We start from the raw sequence: 17,750 nt of genomic DNA on the forward strand, positions 1-17,750 counted from the left end.
GAGGTTTGGGCTCTGTCCAGCTCTGGTTGCGATGCTGAAGGCAGCCAGGAGCACTGGGCTCCAGCACGGGCTGCAGGTGTCCCCTGCGAGAGCTGCAGCCTGAGAAACCGCGCGGGGAAACCACAGCCCACCCGTACTGGGAGCTCGTTGCTGTTGGCCAGGTCTTCAGAGAAAAGCTGCTGGCCAAGGGCAGGAGCACGGGGACTCCTGGGGTGGGAGGGGAAGGTGGTGGATCAAGCTTCTTTTAGGTAACACAGTTACTCTCTAGAGAAAGGGGGGACGGGGCACTGCAAGGTGTTGCTGTGAGTCTGGAGCAAGGCCACTGGCTCCAGGTTGACACTGGTTTGACTGAGCCAAACCTGCAGAGCTGCCTTGCTTGGCTGTGAGGTCCTTTGTCTTGGCCCATGGCCCCTTCCCTTGTGTGTGTGGCTGCGTCAGAGTGTGCACATGTGCCTCATGCCTCTCCACATGCTCCCCTTCCCCATCCATTGCTTCTGAGCAGACTCTCAGAGGGAAAGCCCAACTAGATGCATACCTTGCTCACCAATATTTAAGTTGTGCAGGATGTAATCCATCCTGAGATCCAGCCCTTTCTCTCCCAGTTTAGTGGCTTCAGTCTCTGTTGATGCCAGTTGGGCTTCTGGATGAGCCTGTCTGGGAAGCAATCCCTTGGAAAGGATGATGGGGAGGGCAGTATTTAGAGAAGGGATTCCCAAATGGTGGTACCTCTTGTACTAGACACATGCTGAGCCCTTTGAAGGGTGCACATAAGCCACTGTCAGTGCCTGGGCTGTCACTGTCACTGCCATGGCTGTGCTGGCAGTGCCCTCAGAGGTGGCCATGAACCCCAAAGTAGTGCAGCTCTGCCCTGGGGCCAGCACTGAAAGAGACAGGGAAGCATTACTCATGGGGATTTATTGATCCTTGTGCCCATCAGCTGCAGAGCAGGGGCTTTAGGAGGGCTCACGGGAGTCAGGGTGTGGAGAGTTTTCTGTGCTGCCAAGAGCTCATGGGTTGTGCAGACTTTGGGGAAGAGGCTCCCCTACCTCAGCCCACATTTCACAGGCCTGCTTGGCCCTTGGTAATGATAAGCTCCATATTCCACTTTGTGTCCAGGGGAACCTTTCAGGTTACGTTTTGTTGCAGATGAAACACAAGGATGTTTTACTTCTCAGTGTAATTTTAAGAGGCCTCGCATGGCTCATAATCTGCCCTCTCATATTCCATGGTGTGTGTGTGTTTTCTCTCTCTCACTTTCTCAGAGTTGCAGAGCTGTTTTGATTGATTGTCCTCAGCTGCAGCTAAAAGTCCAGCCAGCCAGTTTATAGAGTTGGTTCCAGCATCAATTCTCGCTTTGAAAAACATGACATTTAAAACCACCCTCTGGTTTACCTACATATGGATCTGATGCTTTTGTTAAAGATTGTTTTTTCTCCTGGAATATAAGTCTCATTAGGACACCACATCTCCTTGACCTCAGACCACCTTTATTTCAGTGCCATTGTAATTGACAGGTTGAATTTATGAGATACTGTCAAAGTTCAGTATTAATAGCAGATATTAATGTCACCAGCATTTTCCAATAGAAAATTAATGTCAGTGTTGTCTGCAGCTAGTAATGCTCTCAAATGATTCCTACATGCCTCGACACTACATGCTGAGTGCTTTCTTTTATGCTTTTTGCTCTTGCAGTGCTTGGGCAGTCTAATCCCTTTGTTTTAATGACATTACAATAGAGCATGCAACAAATCACTTCCCTTCTCTCCTGATCCCATGACTTTGTTCCTTTAAAAGTCACTTGCGTCAGCCCAGGGTAAGTCTGAATCCGTATGACCAGTGTGAGTGAAAACAGTGATCCCAGTGATCAACATTGTGGAAGGTAGTTACAGCAGGAGAGAAATGCAGAGGCTGTCTGTCTGTCTGTCTGTCTCTTCATCCTTTGTGGCACACGTAGATACAAAGCTTGGCCTGCCCCAGGATTTTCTTAGAGAGAAGCCTGAGCTGGTGTCTGGGAGGAGAGCCAGGGACTCCTGTGTGCTTAAAAGCTCTGAAAACATGCTGGGCTACAATATAAAAATCAGACTCTCTTTCATTTGATTGTAACCTCTGTGAAGACGAAAAGCCTTTGGTCAGTGCTCAGATCTTTGCTTGAGCAAAGGGTTGCCTAGGACAGGCATGGTTTCTGGGACATTAAACCTTTCCCAACAACCATGCTCCCTGAATAGGCCAGGTGTTAAGGCTTAAAGCTGTTCTTCAAAAAGCTCTTTTGTTTTCAGGACACAGGGCTGTGGGCAGCATGTTAGATTGTCCTCAATTAGGATTTTTAAACTGCAAAAGTAGCAGGTCTTGTGCCATAGATCTGAAACAAAGCAAAAAAAAACCCGGGAATTTTGCTCTTGCTAGAGCTCTCCAAGTGTTACTGGCAGGAAAGCTATTTTCTGTGTCCCCAAGAGTCCAGTGGTCCCCTAAACCTGAAGGATAAGTTGAAGGGCATTTGCTGGTTACTGTTTTTAAATGCCAGGTTTGTGCTGCTGCATTGGGTGAAATGCCCATCTTTTCTGGAGTTTTTCCAGGTGTATGAAACTTTACACAGGTATCTATGTACTGTATTTCTGCATTTTTCCTGACTTTTGTCAGGTTCACTGGTGAGGAAGGAGGCATTTTTGGCTTCTTAAGGAGGTGGGGACACCATTTCTGGAAGCAGCTGGCCTCTCCTGTGTGTTGGAGGAGGCAGCAGCTGATGGGGTCACTACTCAGAAAAAGCTTTAAAAAGAAAGATATACAGTTGAGCTGCCAGTTGTTCAGAAAAAAAAGCAGGTGCAGAGGGAGGTGGCCATGAGCCTGTCAGGTCAGTGCACCTTGTGTTGGAGGGAAAGGGCTGCCAGGCAAAGGCCCGTGCAGCAGAGCAGTGCCTGGTGCTGAGGGCAATGACACTGGCATGCATGGATTTCTCCATTCTAAATATGTACCTGCATGTTTCCCCTCTTTCCTAAATGTTTTGGAAGAGGAAATCCTGCCTGGTCAATGCAGCATTGCTTTAGTGGCTGGTCTGATGTAGTTCAGACAAGGTTCTCACCAGCTCCCTTGTTTAATAGACCTCTTTTTTATTAAAAACAAAACCCAAGCTCCTCTCTCAGAAAAGCCAGCCAAGATGCTCTTTTTTTCCCCCTCTTCCATCTTGTTCCTCTTAGAGGAACTCTGGGAGCCTGTCTTGGTGCTTTCACTCTTTCACATGCCAAAGATTGCTACATCCCTCTTAGTTAGGCTCCTGCCAAACCAGATCCTATAGTCTTGCCTCAAAAATCATCCACTTCCCTGCTCCTTGGGGTTCCTTTTGTTGCTGTTGCTTTTTCATTGAATTTCCTCATGTTTATTGACATGTCTATTGTTGGGCTTCCTGACCACATGCAGCTCTCTTTTTCGGCTACAGAGAAAGACAAATAGTTGCCTTCACTGGTCTGCCCCTGCTGCTGGGGAAGTACTGCTAGTGATACGATTCCTACAGATGGGGATGGGTCTCATTTAGAGCCAGGGTCATGGAGGGTGTAAACTGGCATTGCTCCATTGGCTTGGCTGGAATAAGGCCAGTTTTGTCCAGCTGAGAATCTGTCCTTAATGTCTAAACAGTTATTACACACTAATAAAGATTAATGATTGTAAATCCCCACGGATTATACGTAAAATGACAAGTTTTACTCATTAATCTTTATTGCCATATTATAGCTGTTTATGTTAGAGGAGTCGTTTCTCTCTGTACTGAACATGCACTTAAGGAGGTGGGGGCTGAGGACGGGGGAGGTGAAGGGTGGACAAAACAGACCAGATGTCCATGTGTTTTACAGTCTGTGTCCTCCCCCCAAGTTGGTTGTTTCCTTGAAAGCCTTTAACCAGCAGCAAAGGATGTATCACAGAGCTTTGTCTGCTCCTCTGGCCTCTGGCTGAGCTATAAAATCCAGATTGTTTCTGGTGAGAAGGGATCAGATCTCCTAATTAATATTTCAGCTCAGCCTTTGCTGGAGCAGATGGATAATATGAAATTTGACGTGTGCTCTGGCAGGCCAGAGCTCTGCAGTGCAGTGAGATTCCCTCTCCCAGGCTGTGGCTGGAAGAGATGCTTTCTGTGCAGTAGGCAGCTGTGTTGCAGGTCGAAAGGACACTGCTCCTTCACATAACCCCACACCATAAAAGCAGTTGAATTTGTTAAGAAAGAGGGCCAGAAAGGGCTCAGTTGAATCTCAACTTTTATGTGTTTGCAGAGGAGTATAGACTCAGCTAAGGAGGTGGTGGTGCCAGTGGCATGGACACAAAGGTTTGTGTGCTCTGTAAATAAATAGGACTCTAAAAGAGTGTTGTAAACTGCAAGGGTGGTTTGAATGGCACAGGGACAAAAAGATGTCCTCTGATGGGCAGCTGGTGTCAATCCACTCTGCCAAGGCAAGTCTGGAGTTGATGGGGAAGGCTGGAGCAGAGAGGGTGAAAAGAGCAGCTACAGACTAGATGCAGTACATTGCTTGGGAAGAGCAGCCTGTCTCCCCTTCCTCTTGCCAGGTATTCCTTCAGGCCTGGATTTGTAGGTAACAGTTTTGCTCACAAGTCCCAGATTGCCACTGCAAGCCCACTTCCAGCAAGAGAAACAAAATCTAAAAGCCAAAAGAAACTCACAGGTAAAAACTGCAAGCGAGTTGTTGCCTGCTGCCTGGCCTTGTGTGTTGCTGCTTCCCCTGCTGAGCTCAACAGTGAGATGCAGAGGTTGGACTCAAAACGATGGGGAAAGCACAGGAAAGGCCTCTGTAGCTGAGAAAGAAGAGGGTAAGCATTTTAAGGTGGCCTCTAACTAGCCAAGTTGTGGAAATAGCTAATTTACAGGCCACAGGGATAAAAGAATTCTTCAGGGACCTGTGCAGCCAGCAGTGCTGTTCCACAAGGAACAATTTTGGCTGCGTGACATTTATTACATGGCTTCCTTAGTGCATTCCTGGGTTGCTAGAAAGCTCTTTGCCTCCATCGACACCTTATGTCTCAGTCACCTTTACATTCTGTATTTTAGTGTCTGGGATTTTACTAGCAGCCTTTTTTCTAAGCGGTTGGTCGGACTGAAGGCAAGGGAAAGGGGCCTCCAGCCAGCTCTGCAGAGCGCTTTGGGAGAGGAAGGAGCTGAAGGAGCTGCCTCTGTTATCCAGTGTTTGCTTCCTGGGAAGCCACAGCCAGAGGCTTGCTACCCTGCAGGTATCCAGCCGAAGTGAGAGCTTCTCCTTTTGAGCTTGTCTGCCACTGCATTAAAAATCCCTCCCTGAAAGTGGAGCAGCTCTGGAGTTGCAGCAGTCTGGCTCCAAGGCGGTTCACCCTTGCTGGCGGCCCAGCTGCAGAATGGGCTGCCTTTCCTTCCTCGAAAGGCTGTTGGTTTTCTCCAAACAATGGGGCAAAAGTCCAGTGGCTGTGAGGTACTGTGAGGATAAGATGGGAAAAGCTTGGAAGCGTCTTAAATACTCTGGAAATAGAGATGGAAATCTCAAAAGATCAGACGTCCTTCGGCAATTTCCAAAGCTATGTGGTTTTAGCCAGACCTGAAAACCCTTCCTAGAAGTTTATTTCAGGGTATTTTGATTTGTTACTTTCGCTTTTGGGCCTGGCTAAATCCAGGAAACTCAGAATAGTGTAATTTTTCAATAAAGACTAAACACACCCCAAGTATTACTGAACCGATCAGGAAAGTTTCTGTTTGGTTTCTCTTACCGGAATAGTTCAGGCCAGCTTAGGGTTTATCCTAATTCAGTTTGGTTTTGCCCCAGATAATTATTATTTTTGAGAAAACAAGAGATCAGACCATGGGCTTTCCAAAACACTATGACCCGTCACTCAGGGGTACACACCAAACTGTGCCAGAAGGCGGATGGAGAGAAGTGCTGCAGGAAGAGGCGGCCAAACTCTGATGGCTGGAAGGAGCAGCCTGGCAGCAGGCAGCATGGCCCTGGCCTCCAAAATTATAGGTAGTGAGTTTCCCCAGGGGCTGTGTGATGGAGGTATCAGGGTCTGCCACGTCTGGGTTTTTTTCCCTCTAGTAAAGAACATTCAGTCATCCCAGTGTCCTGGAACAGTATGTGAAAGCCTTTGGTATTTCTCAGCTCAGTTGTATGGTTTTTTTCAGGAGGGATGTTGTGAAAAGGCAGGAAGGGCCAGGTGTCCTTGATTTACACAGCCAGAGTGAAGAGATGTAGATTAAGTGCCTCATAAGAGCCAAAAAGGTGTGTTTAAAGATAAGTTGCAGTCTCTGTCGTAGCTGTTAAGTCAGGATCAAATTTTCACATATACAGGTGCAGCTGCAGAGCTCTGGGCCATGTTTAGCCCAGATTTATTCATGAACCTTGCATAACTATCTAACAGCATGGACTGTGCCATTTGGTTGCCTTCTGGCAGGTTTGGGCTCTATGGGCAGAATAAATAGTTCGAAATGCAGTATTGCCAAAACGAGGATTTGACCCCAAACATTACCTATATAACCCACTTATGAAGTGAATTTTGAGTTCTGCCACTGTTTTGTTTCCTTCATAACTGTGAATTGAGAGCCTTGTGCTTGGTGGCAGCTGCCACTGTGACACTGGGGCTGCTGGAAGTAGTCACAACATACCAACCAGTTGGAATTTTACATTTTTAAAATATTATTATTTTTTTTTAATAGCAGTACACTGGGGGGAAGCTGCTAAATGTAGTTTATTGCAAACTGGAATTGTGCTGAAGTAAAACTTATCACTTATAGAAAAAAATAACTGCCTAAAAATATCTGAAATCCTCTACATAAGGAATTACAGATTTATTAGCAAAAGTCCATGTTTAGCATCAAAATATATGAAATTTCTAGAATTTCTGTCCCAAAGTGTGAAATCTGCTTGCCTTCTGGTTTTTTTAGGATGGTCATAAATTTGTAACAAAGCTATTTCTACAGACTTTTATCCAGCAAATATAAAAAAGTTAGGAGCACAGTGGCAAAGCAACCACTTCCCAGTGGTCTGCTGGTATTGGGGAGGGCACAGGCAGAGCACCCATGTGCTTTGAACATGTTAGAAAAGTGAAGGCTTTCCAACCTGCTGTAATACAATTCCTTCTTTTATTTTTAGGATCGTTTTTTTGTTGTTTACAGTAACATCATTTGTTTCATAACTGTGAAAGTCTCTGCTTTTCCTTACATGTGGAAGGCTGATTATTCCCTCTCATGTTCTTCTTATTTATTATTTATCCATTTCTGGTACTATCCAAGATGTGCTGAAGGTGTCTCCCAGCCTGCCCTCAAGCCTTATGGAATCACTGTGGTATCTCCTAAACAGCTGGGATGGCAAGTGGCAGTAGATGGCTAATTATTATTTTAAATTATATTTATAGCAACTTAGATTTTCTTTTGGTGACCTGGTTTGCTCTAGCATTAGGGATAGAGATAAGGAATCTTTTAAAATATCATGTTTTTCAATTTTTCTTTAAATATCTTGGAGGTTTCTAAATAAACCTACTCACTCCTTTGCTTTTAATTGGAAAAGCAGCAGTTGGGCTATAATTGTTCCTTCAAGAGGGGATTGACTAGCATCAGGGTTCAGCTGAACTGGTAAAAATGCTTTATTTTACAACAGCATTAATCAAAAATGCACTGGAATTCTGAGAAAAGGATAATTTTCTACCTGAAAAATAAAATCTGGTTTGTGATGAACTTGGTTTGTCCAAGTCTCCTGCCAGGCTTTTCTGTATCAATTTTTCATGGAGTTTTCCTTTGGCCCTTGAGCCAGTGAGACTTTGGGTTGCCAGGATTGCTTTGTAGCAGGGCTGAGGGCCACCCAGGCCCCCTCTGGCCAAGTGTCTGCTCTGGGTCTGGAGGACATGAGTCCTCCAGAAGTGATGGAGCAGCTTCTTGCTCTGTAAAAGATGTTGAAGTGAAATCCCATGAGCATGACCTGTGTGACACAAGCAGGACTGGGGGCTCAGAACCATCTTTGTTCTTTTTATTCTCTTTCTCCTCTTTGCAAAGGTGCCTTGCTGCTCCACTGCTTCAAAAGCCTTCCCAGTCCTTCTGATAAAGAATGTTGTGGTGCATCTGTTTTCAAACAGCTTGCCTTGGTTTTCTGGTTTGTTTTTTCTTCCCCCAATGTATAAGAAATGTTGGGTAGCAGAATGTGGAATTCATTAGAAGTTCATAAAGCAGGGACCTCAGAAGGATGTGGGTATAAATGCTTTTCAGGCATCTGAGGTGAACTTTAAATGGAGCTTTGGCCCTCATTTGCTTTCTGCTTTTCAAATACCATTTATGAGAAAGTGGAGCTGTCAAAGCCATGCATGAACTTTGCCTTCTTGCAAATAACTTGTCTCCAAGTAAATTGTCAAAATGCACAAGAAACTTGTCTCAAAGTAAATCCAGTAGCTCTACAAAGCTGGAAACGTATGTGCATTAGAATGTGTGTGTGTGTGTGTGTGTGCATGTTGTGTGGATGGGAGGGTGGAGTGAGTGTAATTCTACCATTTTGGAGAGTTAAAAAACACAATGCAAGTGTTTTTTAAAAAGTCAATGTAAAATACTTATTCCTTGGCAAAGGTACATCTGACCACATCTCCCATCCTTCTTTTAATTGCTCCATGTTTGTTTTTGTTGTCTTAGTCTTTGCTGGCCTGTTTCCTTTGTGGTGCTGGTTGCTGATTAGCAGCCTGTAACCTCCCACAGCCCCTCGGCAGGGAGGGCGGCGCAGGGAACCGGGAGCACAGACCCTGCAGCTCCTCGGGAAAAGCACCGGTGTTCCCATCGACGGGAGGTACAGAAAAGGTAGTGTTAGATGGAAAGGCAGGACAATGCCATATGAGTGATTTTTTACTTTTAGCCCTGTTGAGGGAACTCTGTCCTCATGAGGATCAAAACTTCCCATGTCCTAATGCAAGACCCTGAATCATAGCTTTGGGGGAGGGTGGATTGGTCAAGAGAGAGAGCTTTGAGAAGGACTCTCCCTGCCTGGGCAAGTTCTTGTGAACACATACTAGCGGTATATGTAAAAGAAATTAACTCTTCTCATCTTCGTGAGATGACACCCAGGTTCTTGACAGTGCTGGTTAAGGTCCCCCTGGGCTTTGCCCAGGGTTTGAGGCAGTGCAGAGAGGGTGGCCAGGAGGCAGGGCCACCCTGCGCCCTGGGGAACTGCCGCTCGGATTCCATCGCTCTTGTTCCCATCAGCAAGCAGGTGAAATTTCATCAGTCTGGTATTGCAAAGTTCAAAGGGTCCTCCATGCACTCCAGAGTACTTTGGTGGTTGCCTGGCTGCCGACCTGTACAGCTTCACATCTGCTCTGTCTGAAACACTTCTCTTAACCTGTGTTGTCTTCATTCATCTCAAAACCCTTCCTCGTACTATGGAGATGATAAATAGTAGGAGACTGACAGTAGGACCATGTGTGTAATGTTAGATAGGCTTTAATTTAATGTTGTCATTTTAATGAGATGCTTTTAGGATCCGTCTTGTACTGGATTGAGGATATTGGTGGAACAACTGAACTGGTATTCTTTAACTCTGACTGCCCCAGATCCTTTCCCTCTGCCCTTTTCATTAAAAAGAAAAAAATTAGAGTGGGAGACTATCTTTAACTCAACAAAAAAAACCCAAATCCTGCTGGTGGAATAAGGTAATCTTCTTTACTATGCTTTGATTTTATTTCTCAGGATATTCAAAGGTTTATCACTGCTGCTGAGAGAAGGGGACAGTACACCTTTTTGAAACTTCAACCACTGTAACCGGTTTCCAGATGTGTGTGTGTGTGTTAAACCCAGCACTGTGTGTGCGTGTGTTCTGCTGAATATTGTGTGCATCTATGAAATGCTTCAAACAACTGCCTGGAAGTCAAAACCAACCACCTCTTTCCAGTCATATGTTTGCCGTGACTTTTCATAACCACACTTGAACTAGTGGTCTTGGATGAAATATTCAAAGAGCAGGGCATCTTTATAGCAATGGTATGTCAGTCTAATTAATAAAAATGTACACAAAAATAAATAAATGAAGTTTAAAAGTACTGTGCTGTCAATCTACCTGTGTTTGCCCAGTGGAAGCACTGCCAGTTGTTGGGGGCACGCTTGGTACTGCTTTTGCTATTCATATGGAAGGTTTTCAAGGATTGTCTTACTCCTAACAGCTTACTGTACATTACCAAAAACCTGGGAAGGCTCAAGCTGCTCTACAGAATAATTAGCAGTCTTTCTGCCCTTGGTTTTTCTCTCTGCACTTAGGCTGGCATGGCTGGAGGAGCAGACACATCCACATCCCCTCCAGCCCACATCAAAGACACCAGCCCCGGCTCCCATCGTGGCTTGGGCATGGTGCTGGTGTGTCAAGAGGGGCTGGCTGCCTGCCCCTCACCCCCAAAACTGCAGCTTTCCAGTAGGGATGTGGGGCTGAAGAGGCTGAAAATGGACACAGTCTCCATGCCCAACACTGTTTGGAGGTGCAGGTCTTAGGGCTGGAAGCCCAGGGGCTCACTCTGCGCCCTGTGGCAGCAGTGGGTGGTGGGATTTGAGCAGCCGCACAAGGCTGGAAAACAGACACGGGGCTTTGCTCGGCCTTTCACCAGGTCCTGGAGCCAACCCTTGATTCCATTGCCAGCCCCATCACTATTATCTGCAATTAAGCCTTGTATTTCTTTAAAGGTTAACTATTAGGCTGTGCATTTGTCATGATGCAAAGCCAATTTTCACCCTTAATTTATTAGGCTAAGTCAAATAGCATTTTGCTTGAGTAAAGCACGCTGGTCTGGGTCATACTGAAACATGAATCGCTATTTCCCTCTCTCATGTAAATAAAATTATGCTGCCATTTATATTAGAATTCAATATATTTGCTCCCTCTGCTGATTCTGCAGTCTCAGTTAAGGCAATAGCAGTAGTTGCAGAGCTGATGCACTTAGGAAGAAACTAAACAAAACCAGCCCAGTTAATATAAAAGCCTTTCAGGGCACAGGAAAGGAATCAATGTTTATTACATGGAAGAAAGTGCAGTGGCCAGAGCTGAACCCTTTCAGATTGCAGAGGGAATGTTACCCGACATCAGTGATGGGAATGCTGGTGATCCAGAGATCACCATAAAAATGTCTGAGGAGAAGAATTGCAAGAGGCACAAAACCATTTCTGGGAATCCTAAGGAAAACAGCTGCTGAAGTTTTGTCTGCACTGTGGTATGTGTGTGTATGTGTGTTCTGTTTAAAAGGAAGAAATGAAGAGCCATACTTTTATTTTAGCAAATCAAATTGCTCTTGTATGTTCAGAATATTTATGCATCAGTACTTTTTTTATTTTTATTTTATTAGAGCTTTATCTCACTGTAATCAATTCCAAATACAAAACTATTTTTATCGCTGAAATGCAGCAGTAATTTATAAGATGCAGACGGAACGCACACGAGATGCCAAGAGCAATTTTATAGACCGTCTTTCGTTGTCATCTACAATGCATCAATTCTTGCCTTCAGCCTCCCATCAATTTTAAAACCCCCAAGATGAATAAATAAATAAATAAAAAGGAGTAAGTGTACTGAAGCAGCTGCCAACCCCTAAAATAGTCTAGAGATATGTATGCACCTTTGGGAGAGAGTTTGATTGAACACGGCACAATAATGTAAGCTGTGCTGAGCTTTGTAATGCAATTATTTTTGTTGGCAAAATGGCAGGTCTGGTTCCCTCTGCCTCCCTTACCTAGGATATAGTATTTCATATATGTGCAGAAAATGAAATCGCTAAATAATGTCCTGCATTATCACCACTAACATCACATCAAAATGAGGAAAGAAAGAGGAATGAAAGTTGAGGTCCCCACAGCCAAACAGGAACTTCAGCCCTCTTGAAAGGCAATGTTGAAATGTGTTCAGGCAAAAGTGTGTCTTTTAAGTGGTCCTTCTTTGGGTTGCTTTCCCAAAATGGAGTCACTCACACTCTATGTGACTTGCAGGGCCAACGTTGAGTTGCCAGTGGGTTTTCAGAAGTTGCAGGTACTTGTCTTAATATACTCTGACTGCCAACAAAGGTAAGACTTTCTCAAAGAGAAATGCAAATTAAGCTGGAATGAGGTCCCAAATACCTTCTAGCAGCAGCAGTCTCATGGAATTGTGTTAAAAAAAGAAAAGCCATTTCCCAGAAAGGGAAGCATTTGGGAGGCAGGGACTGCTGCCTTTTGGCCTGACACTCCTTGCAGCTTTTTTTACTAATACTGGTGGTAAATTTCCTACTAGAAGCTTTCTGAAATCCTCAGAGGTAGAAAGAGGTGGCTGCTGAACTGCCTGGTGGTTGTGCATGGAAATATATGCACCCTTTTGTGGATCATTTTATCTGGCCCTGGCACACGAGTGATCCTCCCGCACAGCGCTCGGCGTTCATGGAGGAATGTCCCTGCCCTTGTAAAAAGTACCTCGGCCACTGAATGTGTCCTCATTTTCTATAAGTGTGGTGCTTGCTGAAATGGAAAAGAGATGATGAGGAAAAAGCAAATGCTGAGGCATGAACAATTTGCAGTCATTAGAAATTATAAAATTGAATTATAAACCCAAGTTTCTTAAGAATACATTGCATCTAGAGGTGATTTAGTTTACCGGTGTTAAAGGTACAAATGTTTAATTCTACTTCATTTGCTTGCCAAATCCTATTAATATTATGAGAGTAATAGCCAATTTGGAAGTATTTTCAGTCTTAAAAAAGCATCCCATTTTGATACCCAAGGATTGGTTTTAACATATTCATGTTTATAGGTCTCTCTCAATGTGCTTCTGTTAACTAAAGGTATCGAAAATAAATGGAAGAATATTACGGAGTGTTAACAGATTATTTATGGCAAACATTACTAAGACACCTTTCTTGTTTGCCTACCACTTTCACACTACAGTGAAATAATAATAATTTTTAAAAAATCCCTCTTTGAGGAATCATTACTAAAGCATTTTACGTGCAGATTACTTCAGGCTTCAGCATTGCAACTCTCGCCTAGGTTAGGAGATGAAGGCCAAGGTTTGTTGATTGAGATCAGATGGCTGGTGGCGAGAAGGAATCTAGATGACTTAACTGGAGGGATTAAACTCCAGTCTTTTGGCTTCCATTTGGCTGTTTTATAAACTCCACCGCTGGGCCAGCTAGCTGGGCTGTGTTCCCCTCCTCGTGGATGTGTGATGTTAGCGGGGCGGTTTGGAGTATCAGCCAGTCCATCAGTATTAGCAGTCCAGACGTTCTGGGTGAGAAAGGAAAAGACAGTATAAGTGAGAGCTAAAATTAGTCCCCAAAGCGCCCGTCCACACACCTCCAGCTCAGCAGCTGACCTCCTGCCTGGCCCAGGGAGGCAGGGCTGAGCGCTCTCCAGCCTGGCCAGCTCCTGGATTTCTTGGTGGTTGATGGCGTGCAGATGCCGTTGGGCAGATCCAGCATTCCCAACAGCTCCAGCCCCATTTCCCTGCCCAAGGAGAGGCAGGTCTCTGCAGCACCCAAAGCACAGCTGATGTCCTCTGGCTGCACCACAGCCGGCGCTTGGCCGCAGGGTGACGTGCCATTGCACACGCGAGGTTATCAGCAGTTGATGTTTGAAGCCTCACCCGTGAGACGTTCCCCCACAGGAGGAGACAGAGCTCACTTTCTTCTCTCTCAGAGCCCTAACCTTTAATTTTACAATGCTGATTGAAACCAAGAGTGGAAATAAAAAGTCAGAGCTACTCTCTGTTTTCCTTCCCCTCCCTTCCATTATCTTCTTTCTTTTCCATCCATCCTCATTTCACATGCCTCTCAGATTGCGTACCCCTGGTTTTCCAGTTATTTATTGACCCAGACCTAATTCCTTATTTCCAGAAATGTGTCATGAATCCTGCCTTTGAGTCGTTCGCCCTTTGCTTTCCAGGCTCACTTCTTTGAGCACGTTTTCCTGTAAGAGATAAGGATATAGGGTTTGTGGAGTAATCGCAGCAGGCTGCCTGGGTTTCATTCATAGATCTGTTGCCACTGGCTCATTATGGAAAATTAGGAGAGTTATTTCACCTTTCAGAGCCTCACCTCAGTGTCACCATCTGTAAAACAAGGCTAATAATTGTTATCTCTTCCTTGCAGGAGAACTGGGGAGCTTTGCTAATGACCATCTGCTAAATGTTCTCAGAGCCTCACATGAACATTTCTACTGAAGTGCAAATTATTATTAGAAACCAGGGATTGTTACTGGATTGATATCAAATCATTGTCGACAGCTTCTCTGCAGGGAAAACTTAGGCTCAGCCAACAAGAACAAGCTGCATGTTTTGAAGTTGTGCAGTTGATTATATTGGCTTTCATCTTCTGGTAAGAGGATCCTCTGCCATCTGAACTCTCTGATCTCTGGGAACACAATTCATCCAATCAATCTGGGAGAAAATAAACCTCCTCAGACAAAAAAATAAAGTATCCACCTGAGATCATAGGACGATGGAAGATGTCAATTAATTCCCACTCCCCAGTCCTTAACTCTTGTAAACCCAGTCTTTTTCTGCCCCACCAGGCAATGCTTAAAGAACAATACCCTGCATCCCTTACACAGCATTGCAAAGAGCCTCCCCAGTCTGCCCTGGCTAAATTCTAATTGAAAACATGCAAATATTTTACAAGGGAGTTGGTGCCACTGATGGCTTCTATGGTCTGTCTGAGGGATATGAGTTGATCTCGTGGTAGTGTACAGAGGTTTGAAGTGCCAGGACAGATCTCAGCTGTGGGTCCTTCCCACCATGAGCCATCCTGAAGTGACAAACTTCTCTGTACTGCTCCTGAACCTGACCTGGTTTATTTCCCCCTAATTCAGTGTCAAGGTGCCCACCCAGTTGATGGATTTGGTAGCAAACAGAACCTTGAGCCCATGTTGGGTACCATATAGATAGACAGAAACAGTCACTGGGGCATCAGCAGCGTGTGCCCCATGTGCCCAAGACCCAGGCAAGCTCATTGATGACTTCACAGGGAGCCATTGTCTTAAGTGAGCATGGCCTCCCATCCTTCTGTGTGTGGGCTCATCTGTTGTGCTTTCCTTGAGCTAGAAATGGAGAATGAGGATCCCTGGAGGTACAACCCTTTACTGGGAATTGAATAGCAACGCTGTCAGTAGGGTCAAACAACCAGACATGGGGCTGGAAATGGGGATAATTAGAAATACCAAGTTGTGAGGACCAGATTGCTCAGGTCTCCCACGACACAAAAACTGATAATACGCAACTGGTGAGGCTTAGCAACAGCCCTGGGTCTGCCACCTCTGATACCCTTGTGGTCACTGTCCTAGTTTGCTAGGTTTAAGTAAAGCAAATGTATTTTAATGATGCTGTTACTATCCAACAACATCAATGGTGGTGTACTCACAAAACCCTTTCTGAAGCAGTGCTGGGAGGGCTTGCAGGGAGGAGAACAGGCAAGTCTGAGTTTTAGGGAGCTACACAGGGAGTATAAATATCCCTGGTGCAACCATCTGCAGCTCACTGGGGGCTCTGGGGACAGAACTTGTGCAGTGCAGAGCATATTAAAAAATGTAAAAAATAGCCCAGTAATTTTTTAATTAAAAAAGGATAATAACATCTTGTGTTAAAATTTTAAAAAGCAATCCTCTACATTAAAAAATATACCTGTAAAATAATATGTGCCTTTTGGCTATTTCCTATAATATGTAACTTTGGTCACATGGCTCTCATTAAGACACCAGAAAATGTCATAAACTAGCATTTATAAGCTCAACATAGGAAATTTCTGTATTTTTATTTTGCATTTATAATCCTGCTCCAAGATTTACTGAAAGATATGAGCCTTTATTTGAGGTTTTGGAAATGGAACCATTTCTGAGCAAAACAGTCTTCTTTTGGTAAAAAACTCCCATCTGTTCAAATTTTGACATTTTCTTTGGGCAAATACGGTTATTTTTTTTTGCCTACAGATATGCAAATATTAAAAAAAATAATAAAAAAAAAATCTGGCTAAGAGTGCAGTCACTAATGCTTCAGAAATGCCATGTTATGAAATATTAACAGCTCAAGATAGAACTACTCCAAGTGTGTGGCAGCAGGAACGTGCTCTCAGCCCAGCCTCACAGCCCTGCCCGGGGTCCCTGCAGGGCTTCCACTCCGAGGGTGAGGAACCTTTGCTCTGAAAGTGCTCAAGAACATTAAATGTACCAACCACATCCTTTTAGCACTGAGGCTTGAACAGCCCTAGCCCAGGTAGTTAATCATTCACGTTACCCAAGCACGTGGTTAGATGGGAATTCTGCATTTCATCCGAGCTCGCATCTCTGGGCAGAGGTTGAGCTTTAAAATTTGAAACCAAGTGGACTAATTAATTGATGCCCATCATTCCTGAGCAATCTAGGGAGCTGGAAGTGCACAAGCAGGTTTGATACCAGCCTGCAAGCCTAGTTTCAACAGCAGCTCTTTTCCAAGCCGGCTACAGGTGGCAACACCTTGATCTGTGCTGGTGTGTGGGAGCTCGGGAGCACTCCCCGGAATGCTGTGCTGGGATCTCAGAGCAGGATGGTGCTCTCAAAGAAGGTGTAGATCAGGAGGGAAATATAACGAGTGTAATTGCAGGGAATGGGTTAGGAAGAGATCAGCTAGGTCTCCTTTCAGTGGGAACAGCTCGTTTCTGAAGGCAGCTGCTGCGATTTTTCTGCTTTCCCTGCTCAGCCCCAGCCTAGCCTTGGGGCAGTTGCACCGGGAGCCAGGCAGAGAAGTCACCTGGAAGTGGAGCAGCATCCCCTGGGATGGGCAAGTCTCTGGGACACATCGGGGAGTATCTTAGAAGTAGAAAGGATAAAATGAGGCATCTTGAGTTCTCCTCTCCTGGGCTTCTTGTCCTGTTTTTCTCCTGGGAGGAAGAGAGCAGACCTGCACCTCTCCCTCCTTTCTTAAGGAAGATTAACCAGAGTGAAACTTAGATGTAGTAAATTATGATTTATAACATCCCTAAGTGCATGGCAGTGCCCTTACAGTGTTCCTCTAGCAACCCCACCTCTCTACCAGGGTTTTTACTCATAACTAAACACATTCCTAAGGGTTTGTTGTTTGTTTATTTGTTTTTTCCCTGGTGTTTTGCTAATCAGTCCTGGTGCAGGGAATTTAATCCTGGGGGACTGGAAGGTCACTGGGGGAGGCAGCCTGGCAGAACAGCCTGGGAACATGGGAGAGGAGAAACATCATCCCTCTCCACATGGAGAAATGCTTCCAAAAATGGAGCAGCTTTGCCAGGAGGGCAGGGAAGGCTGCAGAAAAGGTTCTGATACTGCACAGAAGTTCAGGTGGTAGCAGGGAACTTGCTTGGCTAGGTCATATGGGGTCTATCTCAAGATGCAAACCAGCAGGCTGTGGGAGGCTTGGGCTCCCTTGGTTCTGCAGCATCAGTCCTGCTGCTGGGGAAGCAAGTGGTGCTTTCTGCCCTTTTGTAATGGCTCCTCTGGAAATAGCCCTTATTTGCTGTGTTGTGGGAACAGGACTATAATTAAATGGTCATAGATAGTAACTGCTTTAAAATAATATTGCATAGTACTCACTGTGCTGTTGCTCAGTTACTTTAAGAACAAGTTGATCAGCCCTGAGTGATGCCACTATTAATTCACCAAATGGAGCACATGCAAGAGCCAGCCCAAAAAGGCACTTTCCAACAGGTAAGAATGCCCTGTCTTACTGATATTACTGAACTGATATTTTGATCAAGCTATCCCTGAGGAAACAGCTTGATGACACAAATTCCACTGACCCAAGGGAGCAATGGCAGAGCTG

Source organism: Chaetura pelagica, unplaced genomic scaffold, assembly GCF_000747805.2.
Source record: "Chaetura pelagica isolate M959 unplaced genomic scaffold, ChaPel_1.0 scaffold47, whole genome shotgun sequence".
NCBI lineage: Eukaryota > Metazoa > Chordata > Aves > Apodiformes > Apodidae > Chaetura > Chaetura pelagica.